This window comes from Lepeophtheirus salmonis, chromosome 7 (assembly GCF_016086655.4).
Source record: "Lepeophtheirus salmonis chromosome 7, UVic_Lsal_1.4, whole genome shotgun sequence".
NCBI classification, from domain to species: domain Eukaryota; kingdom Metazoa; phylum Arthropoda; class Copepoda; order Siphonostomatoida; family Caligidae; genus Lepeophtheirus; species Lepeophtheirus salmonis.
In genome coordinates, this window is record NC_052137.2 from 4,765,617 (window position 1) to 4,781,187 (window position 15,571).

General features: G+C 31.3%; 2 long non-coding RNA genes across 2 annotated transcripts; one reads left to right on the forward strand and one right to left on the reverse strand.

The window, feature by feature from the left end:
• Nucleotides 1–3,499: 3,499 nt before the first annotated feature.
• LOC139905962 (uncharacterized) lies at nucleotides 3,500–4,816 on the forward strand. Its single transcript, XR_011781133.1, has 2 exons — nucleotides 3,500–4,285; nucleotides 4,418–4,816. It is a non-coding gene; the product is annotated as an uncharacterized lncRNA (long non-coding RNA).
• Nucleotides 4,363–5,865, reverse strand: LOC121121963 (uncharacterized). The gene is made up of 2 exons (XR_005865637.2): nucleotides 5,139–5,865; nucleotides 4,363–4,731 (listed from the first exon to the last, which is right to left on the reverse strand). It is a non-coding gene; the product is annotated as an uncharacterized lncRNA (long non-coding RNA).
• Nucleotides 5,866–15,571: the final 9,706 nt, after the last annotated feature.

The window sequence follows — 15,571 nt, forward strand, 5'->3', positions numbered from 1 at the left end:
GATAAACAGTGCTACAGCTACACCTGAGGGGCATGCCGTGTGTGAGAAGCTTCAAAATTTTACTCCTTTGTGGACCCTTTTTTTTTTCTTGTTCTCGTTTTTTTTGTTTTTAACTGAGTCGAAACTTTACATAAGGAATCTTGTGTCACAAAACCTATCCATCACCGAGTTAGAAGACAATCGATGAAAAAATTCTTAAAATCTAAATTTAGTGTAGCACTAAATAAGATCAACCCTATAAGGAGACTAATCATAACACAGAGTGACGCTGAGGATTTGTTGGGGAGTTATATGATATGGGTTTTTTTCCTTGCCCACGAATGTGGGATTTTATTTCATGTTCCTTTAATTGATCAGATGGAGTTGCACTGATTCAATATAAGTCAACATTACAGTATTACAGTTACTTCATATGAATATGGAATCTTCTTTGAAGTCCATATACATAAACTATATTTCCTTCCCTGAGAACGACCGGAGCGCGAACCTACGTACATTGAGTTCAAAAGAATAATTTCTCCCAAGCGTGTTGTCCATTGAGCTACATTGTTCCATTAAAGGCTTGCAGTTCACAACTCTACTGATTGGAATGCCAAAAACAGAGTTTTTAATCAAGTAACCCCCACCATGTTATTTAATTTTTTTTTTAGAGAGAATATAAAAAATTACTTTATTATTATTTTTTTAAATTATAGGCAACTCCCGATAAATAAAAAAAACAGTTTACCAAACATAAATGTTTTGCAGGATTATTTATCAAATGTCATACTTGAATAATTTAAAGCATTTGTTAAGTAAAATTATACTCTTATAAATGATTGTTTGCATTGTATATATTAAAAGTTCCTTTGCTTATTTGCAGGGTAGCCAGGGTAGAGTTGGAACATTTTATTTTTTAGGCTCAATTATCTGGAGCTGGTTATATTAAGACTCGCCCAATCTTACCACAACATACGTAGCTTTTTTGGCTATTGTTGAAATCTATTAAAATATTATATCAGTGAATATTTTTTTATACAAATTACATTTGAATGGTACTCGTCAAATGTTGCAAATGTTGCCATAGCACAACATACTTACAGTTTGTTAATCCAGCGCGAAAATAGGCTATATGGACAAAAGCTAGAAATGTGGCATTTAGTTTTCAATATTTTAGTGAGTATACAGGGTTGATCTTAGCTCAATCGGAGGAGGACAACAAAACATATTAAGGCATTAGAGATACGGGTTCTCATATTGAAAAAAAGTTGTACCGAACACTATTTTAAGATGATTTTATTATATAAATGTCCTCACAAAACCTCTCATTTAAATTATACTCTTGAAAAAATTGTAAATAATAAAATGTGTACCCCTTGATAAAATCAACCCTGTATCTTCGCAATGGAGGAAAGTTACTGCCATTGTTGCAACTGTCCCCTTTGAACTAAGCGTTAAAATATCTCAAATTCCTCGTCATTATTTTATAATTTTGATAACAATGTACCAATTGATAGCAAAAAACAAACAACGGACTGCATTATTTAACTAGTGACTTTACCCGGAGTAATTACGGATCAACAAACTGACAAACTTTGCTTTAATAATATTTAAGATAACTTTTCCAACAAATCATTCCTCTCTATTTTTCATGAGCAAACTCACACGTAATTACTTAATACTTGGATGGTCTCTCCTCAAGAACAAACAAATAATAATCACAGCTTCATATTTAAAAAAAAATGATGTGATGAGTTAGTGAGTACTTCAATCTTTAGGGAGCTCACTGTTGCTAAACATTATCTAACTCCACAATCATTATTTTTTATAACAACGTACTCTAAAAAAAAAAAAAAACTCAGAATAGCCAAAATATAATACGACAAACCCAACATATGTCTCTTATCTCTAATGTTAAAAGTTTATCCACAAATTGCATTTGAATGCAACTTGTCAAATGTTGCAAACGTCCTCTGAGCACAACATATATAATCCCGAGAGAAAATATATTATTTCAAGGTTTCGCGTCTGGAGGGTTATATATATATATATTTGGGGGGGAGTGGTGCTTGTTTTTTTTTTCTGTTTTTGTGAAAAATATTTCACTCTGATGGATAATTTATGACCTTTTTTTTAGAAAATATATCCTTAAAAAAATTTTGGGTCTATTTTCGCATTAATTTTTTCTTTAACAGAAATTATTTGTTTTAGTCCAAAACAAAAATTCTTGGAAGGGAGCGGGGCTACATCCCCTCCATATCACCTCCAGAGGACGCCCCTGTATTTGGACAAAAGCTTGAACTAAGATATTTAACTTTCAATATTTGTGAAACTATATCTTTATAAATATTGAACATAGGGGATTTAAATTTGGCTATTATCATTAGGATAATCTAGTCCAAGGATGTCCAACCTTTTAATATAATGGGCCACGTTGCCACTTGAAATATTTTAATGGACCACAGAATCTATTAAAATAAATTTGAAGAAAATGTCTTCATCAACAAATAAAACTATTAAATACACATTTATTTTAAATTTAGGCAAAAACTAATTCTTCCAGGCCAAATAGCTTCAAAAAAGTCCAATCTGGTAGTTTTGTTAATGAAAATCCGCAAGAGGCAAAAGTTAAAGGCCCTCTCTTGAATAAGCTTGTGTTGGATATCAATTTGTAAAAATATAAATGACAAACTAAGAAAAAATTTGTATGGACAAAAAAAAAAATGAAAAACGATTGAAAAACTTTTTAAATTTATTTTAGAAATCAAAGAAATATTATTTTTCGAAAGAAGAAACCTCATTTAATTTAAATTAATAAAAATTTTAGCGTGTTTTTTTTGTTTTTTTTTTTAACTTTTTGCTCTGTTGCATGATTTGGTCGAATTTGATCGGAAAAAATGTTTTCTCTGTGTTTCTCTGATTGCAAGTTTCTTTAATTACGTATGCTTGTTATATACGTTTACTATATAGTACATTTTTGCAGGAAATATATATTAAATTTTGTGTTGAACAGCGTTATCTGTTTTGGATTGTATAATCCCCGTTTACATTTCGATGTTATTTATAACTACATATTATATTATACTAAGAAATGAAACAGTTTACTAAAAAACAGATGATGTTCTATAGTTGTCGGTCCGCAGAAAATAAATTAATATTTGAATTTTTTTTCCCTAAAAATTTAACTTTTTTGTCAAAACTATGGATTTTTGTAATTTTTTTCTTCAAAAAATTAAACTTTTTGTGAATAGTTGTGGATTTTGGAAATTTTTTCCCAAAAAATGTATTATTAGAAACTAATTAATTACTAAACTAAATTAATTTTCTGTGAATAGCTATTGATTTTTGGAATTATTTTCTAAAAACATTAATATTTGAAATAGTTTTCAAAAATACAATATTTGATTTTTTTTTTTGAAAACTATGAACTTTTGAATTATTTTTCAAAAAAATTTAACTTTAGAAAATTACGTAGCAACTTAATAAAAATGTATAATTCAAATGTTACAGGAAAAAAAAAATGCAACATTATTTCACATTAATTTTCAAAATCAATAATTAATAATCAAAAAGGTCAAACTGGATCCGGAAGAGTCAAAGAAAACAGCCCAGGCCGATCCCCTCATTTTATGAGTGCTCATGCAAGAGATCTCGGGGTTCACACCACACTGTCCAGAGAACTATCAAAAAAGTGGGTGGAACGAGCCTTGCAATGTTGAAGAGGCCCCTTTTGAAATATGCAATGGAAGAAACCTATTTCCTCCGTTGCAATAAAGGCGGAGGAGTCGGTACAGAAAATGCCCGACTCCGAATCCACTATTTTGAATGTCACCGACTCCGATTCCGACTCCAACACACATGATTATTTTTTGATAATATGTTTTCTAGCCAATATAAGTACTATTGAGTCATTTGAGTGTATATGTACCCTTTAAATATAGATTAAATTAGTAGTTATTAGTTATATGTAGTAAATAATTGTACCAGCTATGAAGAAAGTATTTGGAATATAAGATATTTAACTAGATGAACAAGAAATGAAATGGATAAAAATCTATATATTGCTAATATATTCATAAGTTTCGGAACATTAATTTATGTACTCTTAACCGAAGAACAATACAAACAACCTCTTACTGCAACGTTACTCTTTACATTGACTATTCACAAGTCCAATTAATGAACTATAACGGCTAGTGGCTATGGTTTAAGCAATATAATAATTTAGACTTTAGAAGTGTTTGGGAATGGTGATTGTATGGACTATAGAGCACCTTTGAAATTTGTGAAGTAAACATATAAAATAGTAAGTTGCATAAATTGATAGAACTTAATACTTATAATTTATAACCATTTAGAAAATAACTTTACAAATACTCAATATAAGCCTTAGACTATAAATAACTTTTATTTACACAAAGTATAATAATTTTTGTAGCCGGAGTTGCAGTTTGTTCAAATTTTCCAACTCCACAAAAAATGGCAACGACTCCGAATCTGCAAACCTGTTTGCAATACTATTTTGAACTTTTTTTTTTACACATTTGGCCATCCTACAGCCCTGATGCCAATCCCGTCGACTACAACTTTTGTGTGCATGTCTAGTCCTTCAGTGTCTATCATCCAATCACTGAGGGCCTCTAAGCCACTATCAGTTAACACTAGGACGCCATGACAGAGGTCTACATCCGTCTACAGCAGGTGCAAGGCCTTCCGCCACCACCTGGAAGCCATCATTGCCGCTAAGGGCGTCTACATTAATGATTAAGAGAGCTTTATTTATAGTACTAATTTTGTTGAAATTTAATTGTTAATTAATAAATTATATGTTGTTGAATTTTAAAACTTAATGTCTTCATATTTTAATAGACCACTCGGTAGATTGTAATGTAAACTTTATGATTGTAGCTATTTTGATGTTCGAGAAAAAGAGACTGTTGTAACTATCTGGGGTTGCAACACTCTTCAGTCCACCCTACTAGATATTTTACTTATAAAATGATGTGAAGGGCATACATAATATGATACTATAAAGATGTTTATCTTGACATACATGGACTTTATGTAAAGAATATTACTTGTAAACATATGCTACTAAATACATACATAGCAAATATATACTGAAGCTCATCTTATAAATAATATTGAGTAATTATTACTTGCATAGCCCGAACTCATTCATCCTCCGTTAGTATCCTTATAATCCTCCCTTGGGGTGCGTAATAACCCCAACACAACTTATTTACCCTTAGTTCTTACATATGATGCCACAAGCATCATATGAACCAATAGGGAATGCGCAAAATAAAAAATATATATGATCACTGATCTGCAAGGTGATATCAATATGGTGACGTCATTGGCACGAGTCTTGGTTATTAATACTACATAAACTTAAAAAGAAAAAAATTGTGGTCAATTGATATTTCTTAAGCCATATTTTACTAAATATAATGCCAAAAATAAGCTTTTAGATTTAATAAATTATTAAGAAATAGACGTAACACTTGTTCATCAATTAAATGTTATAATATTTTTGATTTTTCATATATTTAATTTAGTTAGGTAACTAAAACTATAAGATTATGTCCAGTGGTTATTTGTAAAAACCCAAAATACGTTTCATGCCACTGATTACCGAAATACCTTGAAAGAGGGAAGGCTTGGATTTTGCCGAAGACAAGACGAATTCAAATCTGATGAAACCAGAATTTGAACTCATTATTTTGATACTTAGTGTTTGTTAATTTATTAAATTTAAAAACTTACTTTTGATATTATATTTAGTAAAATATCTCTTAAGATATATTGAGTAACCCCTTCTATGATAATGATATAATTTATATAATATTTTACTTTTAAAACTTATGTAGTATCAATAACCAAGACTCGTCCCAATGACGTCACCAGAAATAGAAAGAGAGAGATATATTTATTTAATAAATCTGAAAATGGCCCAGCCATTTTCTTGTTGCCTAGCCTTGTTGTAGTAACATTGGGGGATATATAATATGCAGCTTCTTGTTTAAAAAATGGCGCATACTCAGAAGAATTTTGATAGCGCCCTCTATGTGAGAAACATGGTTTTACAAAATTTTTAGTGATGGGACGATTCCAAAAAATATCCCGATAATGATTTTAATCTTTATTTTTTTAAATAATAGTTAAAAAAAACATTTCGCTATAAATTAAAGAAATTCTAAAAATAACAATTGATAAAATAAGTCGCCTTCCCTTATTTAATATAAACAATATTTATAGTGATGTGCCTAGACTTGAATTTTGCTCCTGAAAAACAAGCAAAAAAAAAAAACACTATAGGAATTACGGGCTTTAATCGTTTCTCGCTTGCTAATCCCCTGAATACCCGTTACTCCCCTGAATACTCGTTACTCACCCCAACACTTTTGTTTGCTAAAAACCCTGTCAGACAAAAAAATTATATTTTTAAAAGAATTATTGAAGCTTGAAATTTAAAAATTGTTTTTTTGTAATTTATTTTCCAAGCTTAACTTAAAAGTTAATTAACTTATTTGAGCCATGTTCATAAGCGTAATTCACCTGTAATTTCATGTAGGAAAATAAAAGTTTTTAGACGGCTAATATTTATTTTTTTCATGTTCGTCATTAAAGAGGGGAAAATGATTTTCTTTAAATATATCGAATATGAATACATAATAAAATTTTAAACATTAAATTCACTTCAAGTTGTAACTACTATTCAAGCAAAGAAGATAATGATGGTTACGAAGATTATACTCTAGTACTGAAACACTACAATTGCTAGAGGAATAGGGTTTATGTTGAAGCTAAAATCTCAAAGGATATGCCAAATGAATTATTAGCGCGCAGATTGAAAATCAAATTTGACGATTCAGATTTATGTTTAATAGCGGTCACTCCCACATGCATTTGGAAATATTCATTTATTAATTATCATTCATCTATATTAATGCAAACAAGTTTATCGCATGTCTATTGGTCTGCAGAGGACTTTAGAGTATTGCTTAAATAACTGCGTAAATCCAAGCAATGTCGATTACTCCCGTTTGTCTAAAACAAAATTAAGGAAATATTACTTTTGAAACGAACTGCAATTAAGAGTACACATTGATCAGAGGTCAACAAGTTTCCACATGGTGGAGAACACGTAAATTCTAAATTTCAAAGAGAAAGGAAGCCAGTCTTGGAAGATTTACATGTTATAATTGGCTCGAAAAAGAATAACAGAGAATCCCAATTAGTAAATAATATTACATAAGAATCGAAATTGCAAGTTAAACTTTATTTTTGTGATGCCGATTCCAGAAAAAACACTCGATTCTCTTATTTCCGATTCCGATTAGTCGTCCCATAACTAGTAATTTTGCCCCGAGGAGATTTTGCCACATGACATATTCGTTGCATAATTATGCTTACATATACATATATTATAGGTTCGAATTTTAATCTCGATCAGATTATTTATTTAGGTAGGAGAAGAAAAAATATCAATATGATTGATTGAATTATTCTTAGTGAACCATTGATTAATGTATTTTATAGCCACCCATGTTTTCCTTTGATTTGGAATTGTATACATTTAGTCGATCAATCCTTATTTGGAATTATTTCTTCTTCTCTGTCTTTGTTTCTATCTCTTCTAGCTGGGGCTTACGAATACTTATGCACTTTTATTATGAGATCAATTCAAAAATGAGTTTTTTCCTTGAAATATTGTTGTGGCCTTATCTCAAATTGACAACGATATAGACCGTTTTTGGAGTGGCTCTTTTTTTAAATTAAAGTTCATACTTTAAGCTTTCTAATGCAATACTTTTAAACTTTTTGAATCTATTCGTCTTGAAGCTATGAACCTCTGAATAAAAAGTACCTATTTTCCAATTTAAACAAAGATGACTTGAATTATAGGTATGCTGCTGAAATTTTTAAAATGGGTCTAGAATTTTTCAACATTCGGCTTTAAAAGATATTTATATAATTTATCCATATCTTCCATACCGAGGGCTTAAAACAGCTATGAACATTAAAAATATCAAAAAAAAAAAATGTATGGCCTTTCTCTGAAGGCCACGAGGCTATGTGAGAAAAAAATAAGGCTATATTTGGAATCAGGGGATCAAACTGTACTAAGTTGATCATATGCTATTCTTGTGCTTAAAAAAAAGTGTGATTTGGTTGGATAGTGTTATTTGCACAAATTGTAACAATTAAGTGTTGATTAATTAATGCTTCATTCATTTTGTTGTACCATGCAGACACTATTGCAGCCTTCTAGTCGTCGACACTGCAGTAGGAAGTCACACTAACCTCCTTCTCCAGAATGGACTATAAGCAAAAATCCATTACCTTGAGATCTGGGGAAGAAGTGCTTGAAAGGGATTTTGCACACCACTTGTACAAACTTAGAAGTATGTGAAGGGCTTCATCCTGCTGGAAGCAGAACGACCCTTCCCTTTGATGTTTCAGGATCCACGTAAGTACTTGGGATAGTAACATGCACAGATAGACACGTTTTTTGAACTTCACACACTCGGGAATGAAGATACAAATGCCAGTGTGTTTGTAAATTCAGTTTTTATTTCACTTGGTATTTCTGTAAAAAGAAATCTTTCTGTATAGTATTAGTAGGGATTTAAAAATTGTTCGAACCGCGGTGAGTGTATTTACTTTTTTTTAAAAGTGTAAATCCTACAAAGCGGGAGTGGCTTTTTCTAGTTGGCAATCTGAACAGTACTTTTTATTGTCCAATGCTGCATTCATTATTATTTAATTCTTGAGAAGGGAACATCTTAGTATAAATTAATAACTAGAGACTGTGCTCATGAAAACGGAGAGTAACAATGAAAGTTTGCTCCGGAGTTATAAGCTGTACTTGGAGTGGAATTGAGGATTGGCATGGGAGTAACTCCAGCCTACATGATTGATTTTATCTAGGGTACATTTAATTTAAATTTTAATGAATCCGAGATTTATTCATTGATTGTCGTCAAACTCAGTGAAAAATAGGTTTTGTGACTCAATATTCATTATGAAAAGTCTCGACTCAATTAAAAACAAAACAAACGAAAAGGAGTAAAGTGGAGCTACAAGGAAGTGAAATTTTGAAGCTTCATCGACGCGGCATGTCCGTTATTGCCATATCCAAGTAACTCATGTCATGTTCATTGAGACATGACTTCAGAACAAAAAAATCCAGCCGGAACCATGGTCTTGGGCCTTTTGGCCAGCACAGGGGAAGTTTACCCACACATTTATGTGAAGAGGAAGGAGCGGCTCAATGAAGATGCTTAGATCGAACCTCTGGATAAGAAAGTGCTACCTTGAGTCAGAGAAAGGTTCGAAGAGAACTTTATTTTCACTGAAGACGTGAACATGTGGACGCCCTCCTCTCCAGACACGAAACCCTTGGACTACTCTATCTACCTGTTATTGGAGGAAAGGGTGTGTACTACTCCTCACAGGAGTGTCTTGTCTTTAGAGGCTTCCATCAAAAAGGAGTGGACCAAGCTCCAGCCTGACTATATAGTCAAGGTCTGCAAGGGATTTAGGCCTCGTATTGAGGGAGTTCTTAGAGCTGAGGGCTCACCTATTGAATAAAAGTTTTGTGGAGTACTATTTTCAGATTTGTGATATCACAAAATCTCCTGTTTAAATATTACTCACTAAAATTTAAAATGATAAAATGTGTACCACTAGATAAGATCAAGCCTGTATATGTCCTTGATGTTTATTAACGTTTTTACACCAATCAAAAGTAGTACCTCCCTCTTGACATGTCTGATAGCTCTTTTGTTGTGAGAAGGAGTTAGTTTACAATAAGCGGACAACCATAAATGTCTATAGAATTATATTTCTATATAGATATTGACAAACTCACTTGCCAACCGCAATTTCTTTACCATTGTTTACTATAAAATTATCCAAGTATTCAATATCTTCATGTTTCACAATAGTGTATTTGTCCAGTACTTCTTGACATGAGTGATTTTTTCTACATTTCACTTTTTTATTATCAAAGATGTTATATTTTTTAATTTTCCCCGACTTTGAACAAAATACTTCTAACATTATTCATAACTAGCGGCAATACCCGGCATTACCCTCAGTAATTAGGCGTCGGCTATGAGACAAGTTTATCCTTAATAATATAGAAGATAGCTCCCTAAGAAATCGCCATTGTTACTCTCCGTTTTTCATGAGCACACTCACACGTAACTACTCAATACTTATAGCAATTAATATGGGTTCTCTCCTCAAGAATAAAAGAATAATGATACAATTTTGAGATTTAAAAAAAAAAAAAATATGATGTGATGATTGTTGAGTACTTTAGATACTAAAGTTATGCACTTACTGTATGACTTGATACATTTGTACATAATATTGTTTATATTTTATTCAAATCTTAACACACAGTAAGTGCATAATTATCATGATATACATCAGAGAGCAATAAAAAAGCGGAAACAGTTCTCCTTCTATAAATGCACCCGTCTGCAATATTTCATTCATATAAACTACTTGTTATTTTAAGATCAAAATATGTTCATGATATACATGAGGAAGCAATATACGAGGTGATTGTGGTGTTGTTTTCCGAATAAACTTTGCTGACACTCGTCTCATGTCCAAAACATTCCAAAAAAAATTATGCACGATCCAACCGATAAGTCAATATCCTGAGCAACTTCTCTGATAGTGATTCGACAGTTTTCAAAAACCATTTTCTTCGAGTGTTTTGGAGCAATTAATATCAATTTTTACACAAAATTTGATGCGAATTCTTTGATTCATGTTTTGCAATAGCAAATAGCATGGATCAAAACATGCAAAGTACTTCAAACCGTTATACCTCTCACAAACAAACTAAACATATTATATAGCTGAAACAGTACATATATGTTTGTGGTGAGTGTAATAATTTAAAAAAATAGAGCATACCAAATGTACCTTGCCCGCGAAATTTGAAACGTCATACTACTTTTTGGAGAGACTCCGTATACAGTGCACTCTTTGACTGTTTTTCAGACATTCATATATATGTATATACAGATAAACTTTGCTTTATTAATAAGATGTTATGTTTATTTTCTGCTTCAAAATATATCTTTTCTGAGCAATTGTTATGATAATTCATGATTGCAGCCCTTTCTACATACGGGTTACTACTTTTTAAATGGAAGATTTTTGTTGAAAGGATCGATATGGCGAAGTTTTTTTTTATTGAAATTTATTTGAAAAAGCTTCTTTTTAGTTAGGATCGATTAACCATTTACATTATAATGGCGAGGAAACAGGAGAATATCAATTGACTAATAATCATTGATAAAATCATTGCATAAAGGACTTTAAAATGTATATATTTTTAATTTGGTCGTCGATTTTATCCATCCTCGGCATTTCATCCGTGTATAGGGACTTAAAGATGTTATTTTTCCGATAATAAATATATGAACATTCCGAATTTTGCATTTTTAAATCAATTTACAGCAAGGATAGGCAAGAATTCTCCTTTTAGAGGGAGATGTTAACACATGCCCGCAACTTATTAAATAATGAACAAAAAAAAAAAAAAGAGCACACGCATCAACCGTTTTTATTTTTATAACCGCTATACTTAGTTCGTTTCTTTACACAGGTTCCTTCTTTGGTTAAAGCTTACATCCAATCTAGAGAGAATGGATCGACTCATTATTTCCGATGACGTAGTTGCAAATTAGAAGTACAAAGCTAAAATTCAAAACAAGAATATAAAAGAAAACTAACTATAAAGAGTTTCGAAAAAAATACCATTATAAAGGACAGCTCTTCATACAACATATCATTTCTGCTCTATATCCATTTCATTTTTTATTTAAAGTTTCATCTATCTCAGCAAATTATATGCATTTTATCCCTTGTCCTCAAAATCGCCCACATCTTCCTCCATTGGATTGATTAATATCAAATTACTAGTTTGAGAAAGTCATTATTTTTTAAGCTTCAGAGATTATTCCATCTCTCTTTTTCCTTATAATGAAACCTTTGTTGTGATTTTTTTATGTTCAATGGAATAATATCCTTAGATTGAGTAACTAAAGACAAGCTTTCAGTTTGTCTTCTGGTCAATATATAATTCAATGTCCAAATATTCAAACTCATCTTTGGACTTGTTATACGACAGTGATTCCAAACCTATTCATCACGGAGATATAGACTTATCCAATCGTTCATTAAAAATCTTCATTTGGGATCTAAGTAATCAATCTTGGAATTGTGGATCGTCTAGTGAAAGATTTCGACGGAAAATTTCGGGATCGCATCACACACAAAAAAAAATCCATCGGATTCAGAATCGGCTTGTCATCAAAATTGTCAACTTCAACCTTTGACCTCAGGCCGCATTGCTGGTGCCTCTAAATTACCTTTAGTTGTCTAAAATTCCCTTCTAATCCTGCAAACCAAAGTATCTCGTTTTTTTAGGTGAAGCTTGAAATAGTCACCCAAAAGCAATTATTAAGTATGATTCAATTCTAATAATTTTCAAACGTTCAAAAAAAAAAAAATCATTTATAGACGCGTTTTGATTTGAAAATTTGTAACATAATAAAAAAAGGAAATTTGGATGTTGTTTCTCTAAAATTATCGATTTAAATCCACTTACATGATTTTTATCTTTTTGAGTATTATAGAAGAAATGTATATGTTGCAAAATTATTTTAACAATCTTTCTGTAACTTGCCTCATGGTATGAGTATTTTAGTTCCAAACATGCTACAAATAAATAAATATTCTCTTTCGGTACACCGTATTGCGCGCATTTGTTTCAATGTTTCTCTTCATTTTTATTACGAAAATCTCATTTTTTAATACCAAATGTTAAATATATTATAACTGAATATATTATATTTCTTCATTTACGCCAAATAAGAGACCCTATTTTACAAATTTATAATTTTGCCCTACGAAAACTCTGAATTAAACTCTTAAAAATATAACCTTCTATTTATTATTCAAAATTTCTAGTGTTGATATCTTGCTTTTTAAGCATATTTTTATGTTATATAAGCTTCATGTTTTTCATTTACAATGAATATTTAATTTTTTTTTTTTTTCCCGATAACCTTTCAAAAAAGAAACTATCAGTCAATAATTGCTTCTGAATATTTTTTTTCTTTCATTAATACGGAAAATTTAACGTAATTATTATTTTCCACTGTAGTTCTCCCTCCTTTTTTCCATAAATTTGAGCTGAAGCGTTGGTTTCTTCTTTTACTGCACGTCCACAACTTTGTGTGTGGCATGGTATTTTGAGAAGTCGAAGCAGCGAAGATACAAAACTAATCAGTTGACTTTGAGGAATGACTACTCTCATAAAAGGTCCAGTGTCGTTGTTCCAATCCTGGATATTAATAATTGAAGTAGCATCCCAATGGAGGTTAGGTGAACAGTATGGCCGTACACTGAACCCTCCCAAATCACTTCCATCTCTTATGTATCTTATTTGGGATATTCTGACTTGTCTATCTTCTTGCTTAAAGCGTGATAGTATTGATAGTAGAGCATCATGCTCAGAGTGAGCAAGCCACACACCTTTCACCACAAATTTCATGGCGATACTTTATCACTTTCTTTAAAAATGCATCTTTATCTTCTCATGTTCTGAATTAATTATATTTGATGTACCGTTTGTGATGGACCGGTTAAAATATTTAAATCTACTTTTATTTCGAACCACATATGGAATTAAAAATTAACTATGATCTCGACTATAATGTGCAACTTTTTTTTATCTCCAGCCAACCCATGCTTTGAGATGTAGGTTCGTACGAAACGAATGAATTCGTATGAATCCTATTATATGTGAAACAATGACTATTTTCATTTTAAGAATTTATTCTTCTACAATTCCTAAGATTATCATTTTTACAATGCGATATGCATAAAATTGACCCTTAGACAAATCATCAACGACAATATCAGACATTTAATGCAGGTAGGTAAACTTGAGCTTATTTTTCTGAATCTTATCTTAAAATCGAAGTCGTGAACGTTACTACAAATAATTTAACACAAGTTTCCCTATTTATAATAAATAAACGTATAATAAAGTTGATATATATTACTCATATAGTCTAGGACACCTGTAAATGAGTTAGATCAATTTTTTAGACCATCAAGTTTAGTCATTATGTGGAATAAAGGTAATCTATTAGTATGAAGTTCACACCCTATTCAAACAAGTTTATGGACCAAAAGGTTGTCTATTAGTTCCACTCTGAGAATGTTCTACCTACATCTTTATTATAAAGCTCTAAGTAAGAAGATAGAATGGGATGCAGCCCAGCTCATTATTTGGGCAGCTGTTCCTTTATTCAATGGGGATTCTATTCTGGATATAATCCGAGGCAAGGTTAAGAAACCTGTCTTTTTTTGAAATCTTAACACTCCAAAGAAATTAGAGGAAGAAACCCTGGAAAAAATATATTAACCTTTCATGACCTAAAGGCGCAAACCCCTTTTGCGATAGGCGTTTTTCCTTTTCTTTAAAATGAGCGAAAAAGGATTTTACTGTTCCTAGACCCTGGCATCGTAAAATGAATTTTATTAAACCAACAGACGAAGCTCAATCTATGTATTTGTGATTTAGGATTTCGAGAAAATTGGAGAAAATGAATTTTGTATTCCCTTATGCATATTTCGGATGGTAGGAAATTTACTGCACAATTTCGAATCTCTGACAATTGTATCAAATTTTATAAGCCATGCAGTGCCTTATTAGATTGCAGGGCTGTCAAAATTCTATAAAGATTCTTCGCCATCAACATCAAGGGTCTGAAAAATGAAACTTTGAATTTAATCAAAGCTTCTATACTCTTCAGATTATCTCAAAGGAAGAAGAATTCTCCACAGAAGTCTAAAGCCATTGATTTTGCTTTATTAAACACTGAGGCATTAATTGCTGGAAAGCTTACATATATACCCTTACGAACTCAGAGCAATTTTTATGGCATCCACTGCTAGATATAACACACTTTCCTTGTAAATACCCAATGCTGATGACAAATCCTGGATCCCGGTGGCAAAAGAAGTGAAATTCTATCCATCGGTATCACTCCAACATATGAAGTTGCTAAAGTAATCCTCCGAAGTTTTAGAATTTCTAACCCGGACTCTTGATTGCTAGTGTTTATTTTTATATAGTAACAATTATGGATGTATTTTTTTAACGATATTTTTATTTTTATTATTATTGATCTTTGATAGAAATTACGTAATTGCTTAGTACATATAATATGAACAGTAAAATAAAAAGATACAACAATTCGGGCTTTCAAAAATACACGACATAAGAGAATCATTGTACGGCCATACAGTTAACCTAACCTCCATTGGGATTCTACTTCAATTATTAATATCAAGGATTGGAACAACGCCACTGGACTTTTTATCACAGTAGTAATTGCTCAAAGTCAACTAATTAGTTTTATTAAAAAAATATATACATACATATTCATCTTGAATGAAAAATATCAAAATGTAAATATGCTGAAATAAAAACAAATCAACCTTAGAAATTAAGGAATAATCCATAAAGGTCGTATTTGTA